Here is a 15288-nt window from a genome sequence, read left to right as displayed (position 1 = left end):
AATCTTGTGCTTCAAAGATAGGACTTCCCTGGCAGTCCAGTGGTTAAGACTCTGTGCTTCCAGCACAGGGGATGTGGGTTCAATCCCTGGTCAGGGAACTCCACATGCTGTGCAGTCAAAAAAATTTTTTTTTAATTTAAATAAAGATGGGGACCAAAACTTGCTCAAAGCGATTAGTCTGAACCTACCTGGAATCTTTGCAGTGCAAAAGTAGTTGTTATCACTGTCCATTTACCTGCTGAAGTGCCCTTTGCATTTGAAAAGCAAAGAGGTAGTAGTGTTACCATGTTTGCCAAACTAGGAGAGAGAGGTTGATAAACAATCTATAACCACTTTCATGGCAAAGAACACACTTGTCTGAGCATTTGGAGGCTGCTGTTTGCAGTCAGTTAATAATTCACAAGGTGTGGTAGGTAGCCCTCCACGATGGTCCCCAGTGATCCTCTGATATTTTGTAATCCTTTCCCCTGAAGTGGTGGCTGAACTTAGTGCCTTGGTTCTAATGAACAGAATAAGGCCCAAGTGATGGTGAGTGGAGACTTGGTCATAAAGGGCAATGTGGCCTTTCTTTTGCATCATCATCATCATCTGCTCCGGAGCACGCCGGCTGCCCCGGGTGAGCAGTCCTATGAGGAAGCCAACATGACAAAGAACTGGCAACTCTGGCCAACAACCTCGTGAGTATTTTTGGAAGGGGGTCTTCTTGCCTCACAAGCTTTGAATGACTAGTCTTAGCTGACACCTCGACTGCAACCTTGTGAGAGAGCTTGAGCCAGAACCACCCAGTCACGCTGCTTCCTGACTTTTCCCTCACAGAAACTGGGATAAGAAATGATCATTGTTTTAAGATGCTAATGTTTGGGGCAATTTGCTATGCAGCAATGGCTAGCTAACACAGAGGGGTATTATGCTTCTTCTAGATTTATCCATTTATTCAGTAGGTATTTACTGAGAAACGACCACATGCCAGGCATTGTGCTTATGGGATTCTCCAGACAAGAATCTTGGAGTGGGTTGCCATTCCCTTCTCAAAGGCAATGTGTATACAGAAGTTAATCATCTACTGCACATAAGAAACATATTTCAGGGCCCCTGGTTTCTGGGCACTATAAACATAGCATACAGAAAAGAATTTTACCCTTGGAAAATGGTGGTGGTTATCTTTGGAAATACCATCTACCACCTAGTGTTACTACTATATATTTGCTATTTATATATTAATGGCCCAACAAATATTTATAGATTGAATGCTTCTCTGTGAATTGTACTCACCTGTTGAAATTAGAGATGACCCTACAATCCTCTGTCCCTACTATGTCCCCCTCAAAATTTGTGTATTGAAACCTATTCCCAAGGTGACGGTAGTAAGAAGTGGGACCTTTGGGAGGTGATTAGGTCATTAGGGTGAAGCCTTCATGAATGACTCTCTCATAGAAGAGACCCCAGAGAGCTCCCTTACTTCTGTGAGAACCGTTAGGCCAGTATAATCTTTGTAGCTTGCAATATATATATATATATATACACACAAACATATCAAATACCAGTCATTTTGGCAATGATGAACTATCTCTAACATACTTATTAACATCCTCTGGGTATGGATTTAGACAATGACATTTGTAGTGCTTAAACTTCTCTGGAATGTGGGTTCAAATGCTAACTAACCACCTCTAAGGATTAATCTAAGGATTAATTAATCTAAGGATTAACTTTAAGGATTAAAGTTCATTTATACACGTTTACACATTTACACCACACCGTTTACACCATGCAGACAATATGTGGGCATGTATTGTCTAAACCCTAACTTTCTGAGTACAAGCTGCCCCAGTGAGCAACCGTTGCCTTCCAGTGCTCCAGGGGCAGGCTCTGTCCCTGGTTGCTGGGTGGGTGGATCAGTCTAATTCTGACTGGGAAGCTCCCTTGTTGGAATACGAAAGTGAAAAAAAATGAAAGTCACACAGTTGTGTCCTGACTCTGCAGTTCCATGGACTGCAGCCTGTCCTCGTCTATCCATGAAATGCTCCAGGCAAGAGTATTGGAGTGGGTTGCCATTTCCTTCTGCCAGGGATCTTCCCAACCCAGGGATCGAACCCAGGTCTCTTGCATTGCAGGCAGATTCTTTACCAACTGAGCCACTACATTCTCCAGTATCAGCTCTATCAAGGGTGAAGTTAACATTCTTCTCTCTACCTGCCAACTTCTTTGTTTTATCTTTGTAAGTTATTCACATTTCAGGTTGGCGAGAGTTATCTATTGGGTACTTTCAAACACCCCAGCTGCAAACTGGCATGCTCCTGGCCCTTCTGAGAGGTCTTCCAAGAATCCCCTTGACAGACCTTTGAACTCTTGCCTGTTGATCTTCTCCCACTTAAACCATACTTCAAAACAGGCTTTGACTCCACATCTCTGTAGCCCCAGCATCTAACACACAACCTGGTACATGGTAGGTGCTCAGTGAATGTTTGTTTAATGAGTTATTGATAGCAGGACGTGCTCTTTGAGGGGTTTTTTAGGAGTGCTGGTCAATGGCTCATTAGAAACCTGCTTGAAATGACTGAGATAAGCAAGCTTAGATGACTTGAGCAAACACAAAGAATTTCCTAGAAACAATGTCTCTTACAACTAAGCTTTTTTCTTTTAACATATGTTCCTGTTTCTGTCTTTTCCATTATTCATTGAAAATAGCAACTACCCTTTGCTTTCCACCTGAAACTATCACATTGTGAACTGGCTATACTCCAATACAAAATAAGGTTTAATTTTTGAAAAAAATGGAAAAAATAGAACTAAAAAAAAAGAAAGTAGCAACTATAGAATTCCCTGGTGGTCCAGTGGTTAAGACTCATGAACATGTGTTCATATGTGTGTGTGTGTGTGTGTGTGTGTGTGTGTATGCATGTATGTATGTATGTGTGTGTATGGGGCTTCCCTGGCGGCTCAGACAGTAGACTCTGCCTTGAAGACATCTTCATTTCATTTAATGCTGGTTTATCCAGAGGCTAAGCTAACAAATTAATTGATTACCTATGTGTTGAGGTCATCTTATGGCCTACTATGAGTTCTATTAAATAAAAAAGAAACAACAAAGCCCTACTGTATAGCACAGGGAACTATATTCAATATTTACCCTGTGATAAGCCATAATGGAAAAGAATATAGAAAAGAATGTCTATATGTATATAATGGAGTCACTTTGTTGTAAAGCAGAGATTGGCACAACATTGTAAATCAACTGCACTTCAACAAAAAATTAAATATAAAATTTAAGTAAATAGCAGAGGAAAAGCTCCATGGTAGGTACTGAATAAATGTTCCTTGAATGAATGAATTATGATAAAATCATTTAAAATGATGGCAATAGAGTCATTTTGTTTCAGTATTATCATCCGTTAAGTAGCTGATAATGCACAGTTTAGTGCAACCTCTAAAACCATTGGCCCACATTTTTGTACTACCTGTGAATTTAATTTATTTGTGTTATTCGTCATTCTTAGCTAAAGCATCAATTCCTATTTTAAGATACTAAGTTTGAGATCCCAGAAGTTCCAAACTCTGACACCACTTAGTTGTGTGGCCTTGAACAAAGTGTTCTACTTCTCTGCGCCTTGGTTTCAGTTTTCCCTTCTGTAAAATGTAGATACTGGAGTGTGAAGTCAAGCGTTTACTCAGTTATACCCAGGACCTAAACTAGGATGAGGCAAGTGAACCGCTCACCTTGGGAGTAAAATTTAAAGGGGATTGGGGGGGGGAGGTCACCAAAAACCCTGAATAATCAAGAAAAGTAATATTTCAATGCAGTATTTTAAAGAAATCAAAGTTAATACAAAAGATGTATTATGACCAAAATATCAATATTTTAAAGATGGAGTCACTGTTGGTAATTTCTCCTTTGGCCTCTGGCTCCAGTGTGGTTTAGTATGACACTGTGACTGATCTGGATTTTTATTTTTCTTTCCTTCTTTTTTTTTCTTTTGCCATGGTGCACAGCTCCTGGGATCTTAGTTCCCTGACCACGGGCCAAACTTGTGCCCCCTTTAGTGGAAGGGTCGAATCCTAACCACTGGATCACCAGGGGAGTCACTGTTTTTTTTAATAAACATTTCATTAAACCATCATTCATCTTATTGCCCTCTTAAATTTTGCACTGGGATTGAGTCCTGGTCCTGTTACATACATTTAATGAATGCCTGCCACTTACTGAGCACTGTTGGGACATAGAAGCCCTTGCTTTCAAGGAGCTCACAATTTTATTAGCAAAAACAGGAGAGTCAGCAGAGAGTAAGTAGGACAATGGGACAGAGTTGAGCAATGGAAGGAGTGATATGAGATGAGCCCATGTGGACTAAAAAACACAGCATTTCATCCTGAGGTGGTATGTGTCACAGAGTGGTGATGAATGCAGGCTGGAGATGGAGGCCTTGGAGTCAAGTCCTACCTCTTCCAATTCTAACTGGCTGTGTAATCTTGTGCAGTATATCCATTTAACTCCCCTGCACTTCTGTTTCTTTCCTCATTAGTAAAAGTGAGAAGAATAATTACATCGACTTAAGGGGGTTGTGAGGGTGACTTGAGCTCATATAGTGAGTCCTGAGAATAAAGCCGGAACTTAGGAAAAATGTTAAATGTTACTCTTAACTAGAAAACACTCTTCTTGAGCAAGGAGAAGCTCTATAAGGTAAAATTAAAGCCAGCTCTTTTCTAGGCAAGCTGGTTAGAGTTGCGGTGATTTTTATCCTTCCCTGACTTGTCACTGTGTGTCCCAAACCACTTTCCCTTAGTTCCAGTTGAACAGGAAAAGCCGTTTCATCTTTGGCAGTTCTTCTAAATTCAGTAGACTGTGACTGGTCATTTAGAAAGTTAATGAACAATTCCTGGCTCATGTACAAATGTACAAAACCTCATCATTTTTTCTCGGAACCTTTGATATAAACAAGTGGACACCATAACGTTCCCCCTTAGAATGTACATGGAGTCTCTTATTCACCATGTTTTAGAGGGAGACTGATATGAACCCTTGGAAGTGGTTAGAAGTAACCTTCCAGTACCTTACAAAATCCTGTGAATAGGAGCACAGGGCTGAACTGGGAAGAGCACTTTTACTGAACTGAAGGAGTAGAAAATTTGCTTTTTCAGCTCAACAAGATCGCACCACCTTAATATGAATCAATTGGGTATTTGGAGAGGGTTTAAGAGGGTACCATCTCTGCTCCCCTAATTTATTCCTGTAACTCTGTCAGCTCTGATGTTGTAAAAAAAAAAAGTCCCACTATTTAAAAGTACTCCTCAGTTTTACAAATTGTCTCAAAATTTTAAACATGGACTAAGTGATAGATGGTATTTATGAATTCTTCATTATTTTCTTAACCGTAATAATGGCATTGTGGATCATATAAGGAAAACATTTTCCTTCCTTCGGTCCTTCCTTTGGAGAAGCATATTAAAAGGAAAAAGGACATACTAACTGAGATTTTCTTTAGAGAAATCTTGAAACCCCTCAAAAAAAGTGTTGGGGGGTACCTGATAAAAGAAAAATGGCAAGGCATTGGTTGTTGGATCTGGGTAAGTCCGAAGTGGTTACTTGTACTCTCTGCACCATGTTTTAGAGGGAGACTGTAATTTGGAAATTTTCCCAGTAACAAAACACGTTTTGGGAACTTCCCCGGCAGTCCAGTGGTTAAGACTTTGCGCTTCTATTGCAGGGGTTTCAGGTCTGATCATTGGTTGGGAAACTCAGATCCCGCAGGCCATGCAGTGAATCCAAAAAGAAAAGCAACACATTTTTCTATTTTTAGGCACTGTATCTCCATCTTGCCTTGGCACCCCCACCTGGGCAACAGGCTGGCATTATCCCTTCCTCAATCCTGTAAAGTGGTTTCTCTACCAGTGTGCGGGTGTGGATTGCAGGCCCTTGGAGCACTCATGGGACCCAAGGCAGAGGGTGGGACTCTTGGAGCAGTCAGAATTTCTGCCCTGGTAGCCTGGGGCCATAAGTAGCCTCAACCTTCTACCCTAAGTTGCTGTTCTGATAATCACTATCTTTGAGCCAAGAGGTGAAAAAACACTGACTCAAGATTGTTCCTGTTAAAAACTAAATATTCAAAAAAAAAAAATTAAACTAAATATTCCTTGGGAGGAGTTGACTCAGCAAGCTATTATCAACTCTTAACTATCAAGTGCTTCAGCTATCAACCCTCCTGATCCTGACAGCTCAGTGACACTTCCCCTGGATAATGGGTGAGTTTTGGACTATCGCTAAGATTGGGTGGGATTAGACCCTGGGGAAACCAGTGAGCTGTGCTCCGGAATGAAGTTGGCCTGAGGGGAAGTGGGGAGGAAAGATGCTGAGAAGTTAGAGCCGGGCGGTGGTGGTATTGGGATGAATTGTGGGCAGGGGTGTCCCAGGGAAGCCCAGAAGGAAGAAGTCACATTCTCTGATTCTTCTCAGAACAGGGCTCCTTCTAAGCTGCTTCATAGCGGAGTCATGAAATAGTTCCACATGGAGAAGTAACTCACCAAGAAACTTCCCAGGTCTTCCACCCCCCACAGATTTATGTACACCTGAAATTTTACCAAGTCGTTAAAGAACTGTGCTCAGGGGAATTCTTCAGTTCAGTTCAGTCTGGTCACTCAGTCGTGTCCGACTCTTTGTGACCCCATGGACTGCAGCACTCCAGGCTTTCCAGTCCATCACCAACTCCCAGAGCTTACTCAAACTCATGTCTATTGAGTTGGTGATGCTATCCAACCATCTCACCCTCTGTTGTCCCCTTCTCCGCCCACCTTCAATCTTTTCCAACCTCAGGGTCTTTTCCAATGAGTCAGTTCTTTGCTCAGGTGGCCAAATTATTGGAACTTCAGCTTCAACACCAGTCCTTCTAATAAATATACAGGACTGATTTCCTTTAAGATGGACTGGTTGGATCTCCTTGCAGTCCAAGGGGATTCTCCAGAGTCTTCTCCAACACCACAGTTCAAAAGCATCAATTCTTTGGCGCTCAGCTTTCTTTATGGTCCAATTCTCATATCCATACATGACTACTGGAAAAACCATAACTTTGACTAGACAGACCTTTGTTGGCAAAGTAATGTCTCTCCTTTTTAATATGCTATCTAGGTTGGTAATAGCTTTTCTTTCAAGGATCAAACATCTTTTAATTTCATGGCTGCAGTCACCATCTGCAGTGATTTTGGAGCCCCCAAAAATAGAGTCTCTCAACTGTTTACGTTGTTTCCCCATCTATTTGCCATGAAGTGTTGGGACAAGATGCCATGATCTTAGTTTTCTGAATGCTGAGTTTTAAGCCAACTTTTTCACTCTCCTCTTTCACTTTCATCAAGAGGCTCTTTATCTTCTTCGCTTTCTGCCATAAGGTTGGTGTCATCTTCATATCTCAATCAAATGCTCCAAGGGAGTTTTTATCCTCTTGTTTTCATTTGGGTTCCCTCAGAAGCAGAAACTGAAACACTACTGTTGGGGGAGTAGGGATGGGAATCACACCAGCCCTGGACTGATTTCCTTTGGAGATTTTTTTTAATATAAGAAATGAATACACTTCTGGCTTATTTAAGGCCCAGTTATTCTGGATTTTGATAATTCACAACCAAACTTCAGTTCAGTTCAGTCGCTCAGCCATGTCCGAATGTTTGCAACCCCATGAACCACAGCACACCAGGCCTTCCTGTCCATCACCAACTCCCAGAGTCCACCCAAACCAAACTTAATCCCAACCAATTCAGAATTCTACCAAGAGTGGGAAGATCCTGGGGATAAGTTCAACTCAAAGGTTACAGCAAACACTTTGAGGTGAACCAGGGAAGCTGAGGTCTTTCCAAACCAAACAGGCAGGAATGAAGTCAACAAAGATTTAGGGGCTGCAATGAGCCCAAATGGAGCCAACAGAACGTTGGGGAGAAAACTAGAAGTCCCTTCTATACTTAGACTGTAGTGCTTAAAGGGAGAGAGCATAGAGAAGAGAAGATTAGAAGTTAGGATGGCTAAGACTTTGTCATCAATTAGGCATCAGGAGTGAGGAGAGGGAAGAGTGAAGGAAGGATGGTCCTAGGTCTGTGGCTTGGGAAACTGGATAGATGGTGCTGTCAATTTGAGAGAGGTCACTCAGGGGAGAGAGAGATTTCAAGAGACGATCAGATTTGGAGAGGTGAGTTTTGGACCTATTGGGGTTAAGGTGCTCATGGAAGATCCGAGTGATGTTTTTAAGCTGTTGGATGTGGACTCCACAAAGGAGAGTAGGGCTAGCAATATTCATCTAGACCAGTCAGTCTATAGATGGGCTTCATGGCAAGGATATGTTGAGATCGATGAGGAAATTGTGTGGGATGAGAAGAGAACAGTTGTCTTGTTACCAGCATCTAAGTATAGGGAAAAAGGCCAAGTAACCTATGAAGAAGAATGGGAGGAAGTGGCAAGAGAAGAGGGCAGAAAAGGAGAGGGGTGGTATATTCCAGTATCCAAGGGAAGGAGGAGTTTCAAGAGGGGTCATGAGCAATGTGAAACAACACACAGAAATGTCTAATAAATGCTGTCGGTGCCAAGCCTGCATTTCCGCAGCTCTTTCCAGTGTATGCAGCCAGATTTCCAACTGCCAGAACCTGCATCTCTTTGATTCTGGAATTTCTCTGGTTTCCAGAACCTGCTCTGTCCATCGACATGGAGTGCTGGAAGTGCCAGGGAATTAAGGCATACCACTTCCCCTCTAACAGCTGGCAACTGATGGTTGGCGGAAGCTGGTGTACAACAATTTCAGCTACCTTGCCCTTTAGCAATGTAGCTCAGAGATTCAGATTCTACACCATTTCCCAGAGTTCCCGGGAATAGGATTAAGTTCTGGTTACACACCGCAGTGACTTGTTTAATAACACACTCTGTGTTGACTTTCTTCCCTTACCTTCTTACTTCTTCACTCCTTTACCTGTATTTCCTGACATCTCCTTGCAAATAAATCATTTACACTCGAATTCTTACCTCAGGTTCTACTTTCTAGATAAGGCCTAGAAAGATAAGGCCTGAGAAACATTCACGGGAATGGGCTTCTGATAGCCAGCTCGATTGGTGACTTGAGTGAGAAAGTTGGGAATGGAGGGAGAGAGGCTTCATTTCAGGGAGATAAATGAATAAGAGAGGCCTGATGGAGAAGATACTTCAGAAGCAAAGTTATCAGGACTTACCCGGTGGTCCAGTGGTTAAGACTCCACCTTCCAATGCAGAGAGGCTTTGGTTCAATTCCTGTTTGGGTAACTAAGGTCATAAATACTGCAGAGTGTGGCCAAAACTTAAAAAAAACAAAAACAAAAACAAAGTTTCCAACTGAAGAGACAGAATGGTGACCTCACATTTCAGGTCAATAGGATTTAATCCCACCTGCTAATAGCACCCTATCTACTGTTGAGTTCTCACCGTTCTCCCACAATTCCCTGTCTTGGAGAAATGTGGTATTGCCTCTGGTGGAAGTTAATGGGTCTGCTCCCTCACCCTGATGTGGGCAAGTGACCTAGGCTAGACCATGGGACACCTTCTTCCAAGTGTCTGAATCCTGAGTGATATAAGAATATGAAGACTAGTGAAAGGTCATTTATCACAGCACTCTGGTGCTAAACAGGCTTTTCCAAACATTTTTGTCTCAAAAAACCTTGCAACAAATTAACTTTTGCTCCAGGTTGCCAGTGGAAGTTTCTGGCCAAGAATCCTGATTAATAAAACAGGGCTATAACAAAGGATTTCACAGAGTGAGAGAGATTTGTTTCTACTCAGAAGTTTTGCTTTTCTTAAAAATCTCTAATAATCTAAAGCTTGTTTTATTGTACTTTTTGCATCTTTCCCCACCACCCCCCCACCAGTTTCATCGAGCTATAATTGACCCGTAGCCTTGTATGTGTTTACGGCAGCAGTCCCCAACATTTTTGGCACCAGGGACTGGTTTCATGGAAGACAAGCTTTCCATGGACCAAAGTGGGGGTGGGGGGGGATGGTTTCAGGATGATTCAAGCACATACATGTATTGTGCACTTTATGTCTGTTATTATTACATCAGTTCCACCTCATACCTTCAGACATTAGATCCTGGAGATTGGGGACCCTGGTTTAAGGTGTACAGCATGATTTTTTACATGTAGATATTGTAAAATGATTACCACAATAAGGTTAGTTAACACACCTATCACCTCACATAGTTAACTCTTGTGTGTGTATGTTTGTTTGTGGTGAGAAACATTTAGGATTTACTCTTTTAGCAACTTTCTACTATATAATATATTATTGTTCGCTATAGTCAGCATGCTGTATGTCTCCCTATTTCGCCTCCTGCCACCCCTCTCCTAAAAGCTCCTGGCAACTACCATTCTACTGTTTCTTTGCAGTCAGCTTTTTTGTTAGATTCTACATGTAAGACGCCACAGTATTTGTCTGTATCTGACTTATTTCACTTAGCGTAGTGCTGTCAAGGTTGTCACAAATGGCAGGATTTCCTACTCTTTTATGGCTAAGTGTTGTGTATACCACATCTTCTGTCTCCACTTATCTGTTGATGGACACTTAGGTTGTTTCCATCTCTGTTTGTTGTGAACTACAATGCTGCAGTTAACATGGGGGTTAACATATATCTTCAAGATAGTAATTTAATTTCCTTTGGATGTATAAACCCAGAAGTGGGATTGCTGGGTCATTCAGTTCTGTCAGTTATGTCCGACTCTTTGAGACCCCATGGACTGCAGCACGTCAGGCTCCCCTGTCCATCACCAATTCCTGAAGCTTGCTCAAACTCATATCCATCCAGTCGGTGATGCCATCCAACCATCTCACCCTCTGTCATCCCTTTCTCCTTCTGCCTTCAATCTTTTTCAGCGTCAAGGTCTTTTCCAGTGAATCGGCTCTTCCCATCAGGTGGCCAAAGTGTTGGAGTTTCAGCTTCAGCATCAGTCCTTGCAATGAATATTCAGGACTGATTTCCTTCAGGAGTGACTGGTTTGATCTCACAGGGTAGTTCTATTTTTAATTTTTTTGAGGAACCTGAATATTGTTTTCCATAGCGACCGAACCAATTTAAAGCTCTACCAACAGTGCACAAAGGTTGCATTTTTCTCTACATCCTTCCCAACACTGTTTTCTCATGTCTTTTTGATAATAACCATCCTGTGTGAGATGATACCGCATTGTGGTTTTGATTTGCATTTCCATGATGTTTAGTACATACTTTTCATGTACCTGAGGGCCATTTGTATACACTCTTTGGAAAAATGTCTATTCAGGACCTCTGCCCATTTTTAAATTAGATTATTTTGGTTTTATGCTATTGCATTTTATGAGGTCCTTACATATTTTGGATATTAACCCCTTATCAGATATATGGTTTGCAAATGTTCTCTCCATTCCATAGGTTGCCTTTTCCTTTTGTTGACTGTTTCCTGTGCTGTACAGAAGCTTTGTAGTTCAATGTATTCCCACTTGTTTATTTTTGCTTTTGTTGTTTATGCTTTTAGTATTATATCCAAAAAGATATCACCAAGACCCATGTCAAGGAGATTTCCCTCTGTTTTCTTCTAGGAGTTTTATGGTTTTGAAGAGGAAAAGTTAAAATTTTACATAACTTCCTTCTCCTTCTGCTTCTGGAACTCAGCTTGCCCCTTGCAAAGTCTAGATCACGTAGGTCACGTAGTCTCAGAAAGTGGGGACTTGAAATACTAGGAACTAGAGTGTAATCCTACTCACCCTTGTCCTGCTCTTTGCAATCGCCCAGCCCCTGCAAACCTGCTTAATCATGCCTGTCCAGGCCAGGCATTCCCCTCCCCATCTTGACAGCTGTTCCCGTGAGCGAAACCCCTTAGTTTAAACCAGCCTATTAACAGCTAGTGGTGCCCACTACAGTCTACCTATGAAAACTCTATAATCCCTTTGTTTGGCGCTCAGAGCTTGGAGTGTTAACTCCTCTGGGCCTGCCAGCATAATAAACCTGAGTTCTCCAACTCTCCGAGTGTGGTGCTTGGTTTCTCGAGTACTGCAACAGTTTCAAGTCTTATATTTAAGTCTTTCATCCATTTCAAGTTAATTTTTGTAGGTGGTATAAGATATGGGTACAGTTTCATTCTTGGGCATGTAAATGTCCAGGTTTCCCAACATTTATTGAAGAACTGTACGGATTTTTTTTCTGATAACCTGCGTTCAATGTGGAAAGTTGAGAAAGTACAGGAAAGTATTCTGAAGAAGGGGAAAAAAAAGACCTTATAATCCCATTGCTCAAAGGCAAATACTATTGATTTAGTTGAGATGGTACCATGTATGCAATTTAGTATACAGTTTGTAGAATATGGCATACTTCTTTTTAAAAGTTAACATACATCATTTCTTTTTAAATAGCAGCTTCTCAAATACAATTTTAATGAGTCAGAATGTTGTCTTATGGATATACCATACTTTTCTAAAATTTCTCCACCATCATTTAACATTCTGGCTCTCTCAAAACTCTTATCATAAAAAATAATTTCCGGAGCAACTTCTTTCATAATTCTTGGCCCGGCAGTTCTGATTCTGTCTTCAGGCTTGATTCCCAGAAGTGGAGTTTTTGTCTCAAAAGGAATGAACATTTTAAAAGCTTCAGATAGCGAGTGCCAGAATCATGTCCAGATAATAAGATAACAATTTCTATTTCAACCAGTGCTCTTCATGGTATTTTTTTTAAAATGGTTAATGTGACAGAAGCCAGCTATTTCTTTTTTCTTTGATGTAGATTGATTCAGTTTCCTTTTTTCTGAATTATTTATCTTTGTACTAATATTTTTCTCAAGGATTTATATGAACTCTTTATTAAAATTATTAACCTGTTTCATTTTGAAAATATGTTCCTGTTTCATTGTTTACCTTTTCAACTGATTATGATGCTTTTTGCTATTCAACCATTTACATTTTATACAGTTAAGTCAAGGAACATTTTTCCTTATGAAAATGTCTTTGAGTTTTTCACGGTTTTAAGCTTGTAAGGTCTTCCCTCATCCCAGTTTTTAATAAACATTCATTTTGGATAGTGTGTCTTGAATTTTCTGCTTAGTAATATTTTCCACTGATGCTGTCTTTTAGCCACCTTTTAAAAAAATTATTTTTTATTGAAGGATAATTGCTTTACAGGATTTTGTTGTTTTCTGTCAAACCTGAACATGAATCAGCCATAAGTATACATATGTCCCCTCCCTGTTGGACCTCCCTCCCATCTCCCTCCCCGTCCCACCCCTCTAGGTTGATACACAGCCCCTGTTTGAGTTTCCTGAGCCATACAGTAAATTCTCGTTGGCTATCATTTTACATATGGTAATGTAAGTTTCCATATTACTCTTTCCATACATCTCACCCTCTCCTCCCCTCTCCCCGTGTCCATAAGTCTATTCCCTATGTCTGTTTCTCCATTGTTGCCCTATAAGTAAATTCTTCAGTACCATTTTTCTAGATTCTGTATATATGTATTAGAATATGATATTTTATCTTTCTCTATCTGACTCGCTTCACTCTGTATAATCGGTGCTAGGTTCATCCACCACATTAGAACTGACTCAAATGCATTCCTTTCTATGGCTGAGTAATATTCCACTGTGTATACATACCACAACTTCTTATCCATTCATCTGCTGATGGACATCTAGGTTGCTTCCACCTTCTAGCTATTGTAAATAGTGCTGCAATGAACAATGGGATACATTTGTCTTTTTTAATATTGGTTTCCTCAGGGTATACGCCTAGGAGTGGGATTGCTGGGTCATATGGTGATTTTATTCTTAGTTTTTTAAGGAATCCCCATACTGTCTTTCATAGTGGCTGTATCAAGTTACACTCCCACCAACAGTGCAAGAGTGTTCCCCTTTCTCCACACCCTTTCCAGCATTTATTGTTGGTAGACTTTTTGATGAGGGCCATTCTGACCAGTGTGAGGTGATATCTCATTGTAGTTTTGAATTGCATTTCTCTAATAATGAGCAATGTTGAGCATCTTTTCATGTGTTTGTTAGCCATCTGCATGTCTTCTTTGGAGAAATATCTGTTTAGGTCTTTTTCCCACTTTTTGATTGGGTTGTGTGTTTTTCTGGCATTGAGTTGTATGAGCTGCTTGTATATCTTGGAAATTAATCCTTTGTCAGTTGTTTCATTTGCTGTTTTCTCCCATTCTGAGGGTTGTCTTTTCGCCTTGCTTATAGTTTCCTTTGCTGTGCAAAAGCTTTTAAGTTTAATCAGGTCACACTTCTTTCCTTTCTTTTGCCCACTTTTGATTGATGTCTTTATTAACCCTTTTAATTTTAACCTGTGTAATTACATTTCAGTTTGTCTTTTATAACCAGCACATAATCATATTCTGTTTTTAGCCTAGTCTGAGCAAGATTTCGTTACAGAGTCTAAAACATTTACAATTAGCATAAGAATTGATGCATTTGCTCCTATTTCTGGAATCTTTTTCATACTCTCTTTTTGGCTCATTTGCTATTTTCTACATTTTCTTCTCACTTGCATTGTTTTCTTTTCTTTGGTGATAATTTAGAAGGTGGTTCTTAATTCTAGTAGTGATTACCTTTAAGTTCATTAGATGTAACCATTAGACTACGCATCTTTGGTTGTCAAAATGAAGAGCAAATGAGTAATTTTTTTATATCATCCATTTAACAATTAATAGGATTTATTTTTGTTTGTATTGTTTTGCTTTTATATCCACAAATTCTTATATTTGCTAATGTAATCTAGGGTCAGAAAACTCCTCCATCCATGGGATTTTCCAGGCAAGAATACCGGAGTGAGTTGCCATTTCCTTCTCCAGGGGATCTTCCCAAACCAGGGATCAAACCCAGGTCTCCTGCATTGCAGGCAGACTCCTTACCCTCTGAGCCACCAGGGAAGTCAATTTATTATATAAATGTTCTTTTTAAAGTTTTGACTTTGGATGTTGCATTCAATTTGGTAATCATATTTCCAACAATTATTTTCATAGACTAAATATTTAATTGACTTTCTTCTTTGCTGCCAACCTTTTTATGGTGTGGTACAATGTCTTCCACTATAGCTTGCAAATAAGAATCACCTAGAGGTTTTTTTTTGTAAATTCACATTCCCCGACTCTACCTCCCATGTAAATAGTCTAATTCTATGCATCTAGCACAGCCTTTGCATGACCCTTCTCTGGTTTCAGCCTTATTGTACTCCGACAATTGTAGCCTGAATTGCTGCAGGGGACGTTGTGGGAGAAAGGGTGGGGGAGGAGGAAAAGGGAGGACTTTAAGAAAGCGTTTCCAGGGAGGAGGAAG

This window comes from Muntiacus reevesi, chromosome X, assembly GCF_963930625.1.
Source record: "Muntiacus reevesi chromosome X, mMunRee1.1, whole genome shotgun sequence".
NCBI classification, from domain to species: Eukaryota; Metazoa; Chordata; class Mammalia; order Artiodactyla; family Cervidae; genus Muntiacus; species Muntiacus reevesi.
Note: the sequence above shows the minus strand (reverse complement) of the source record.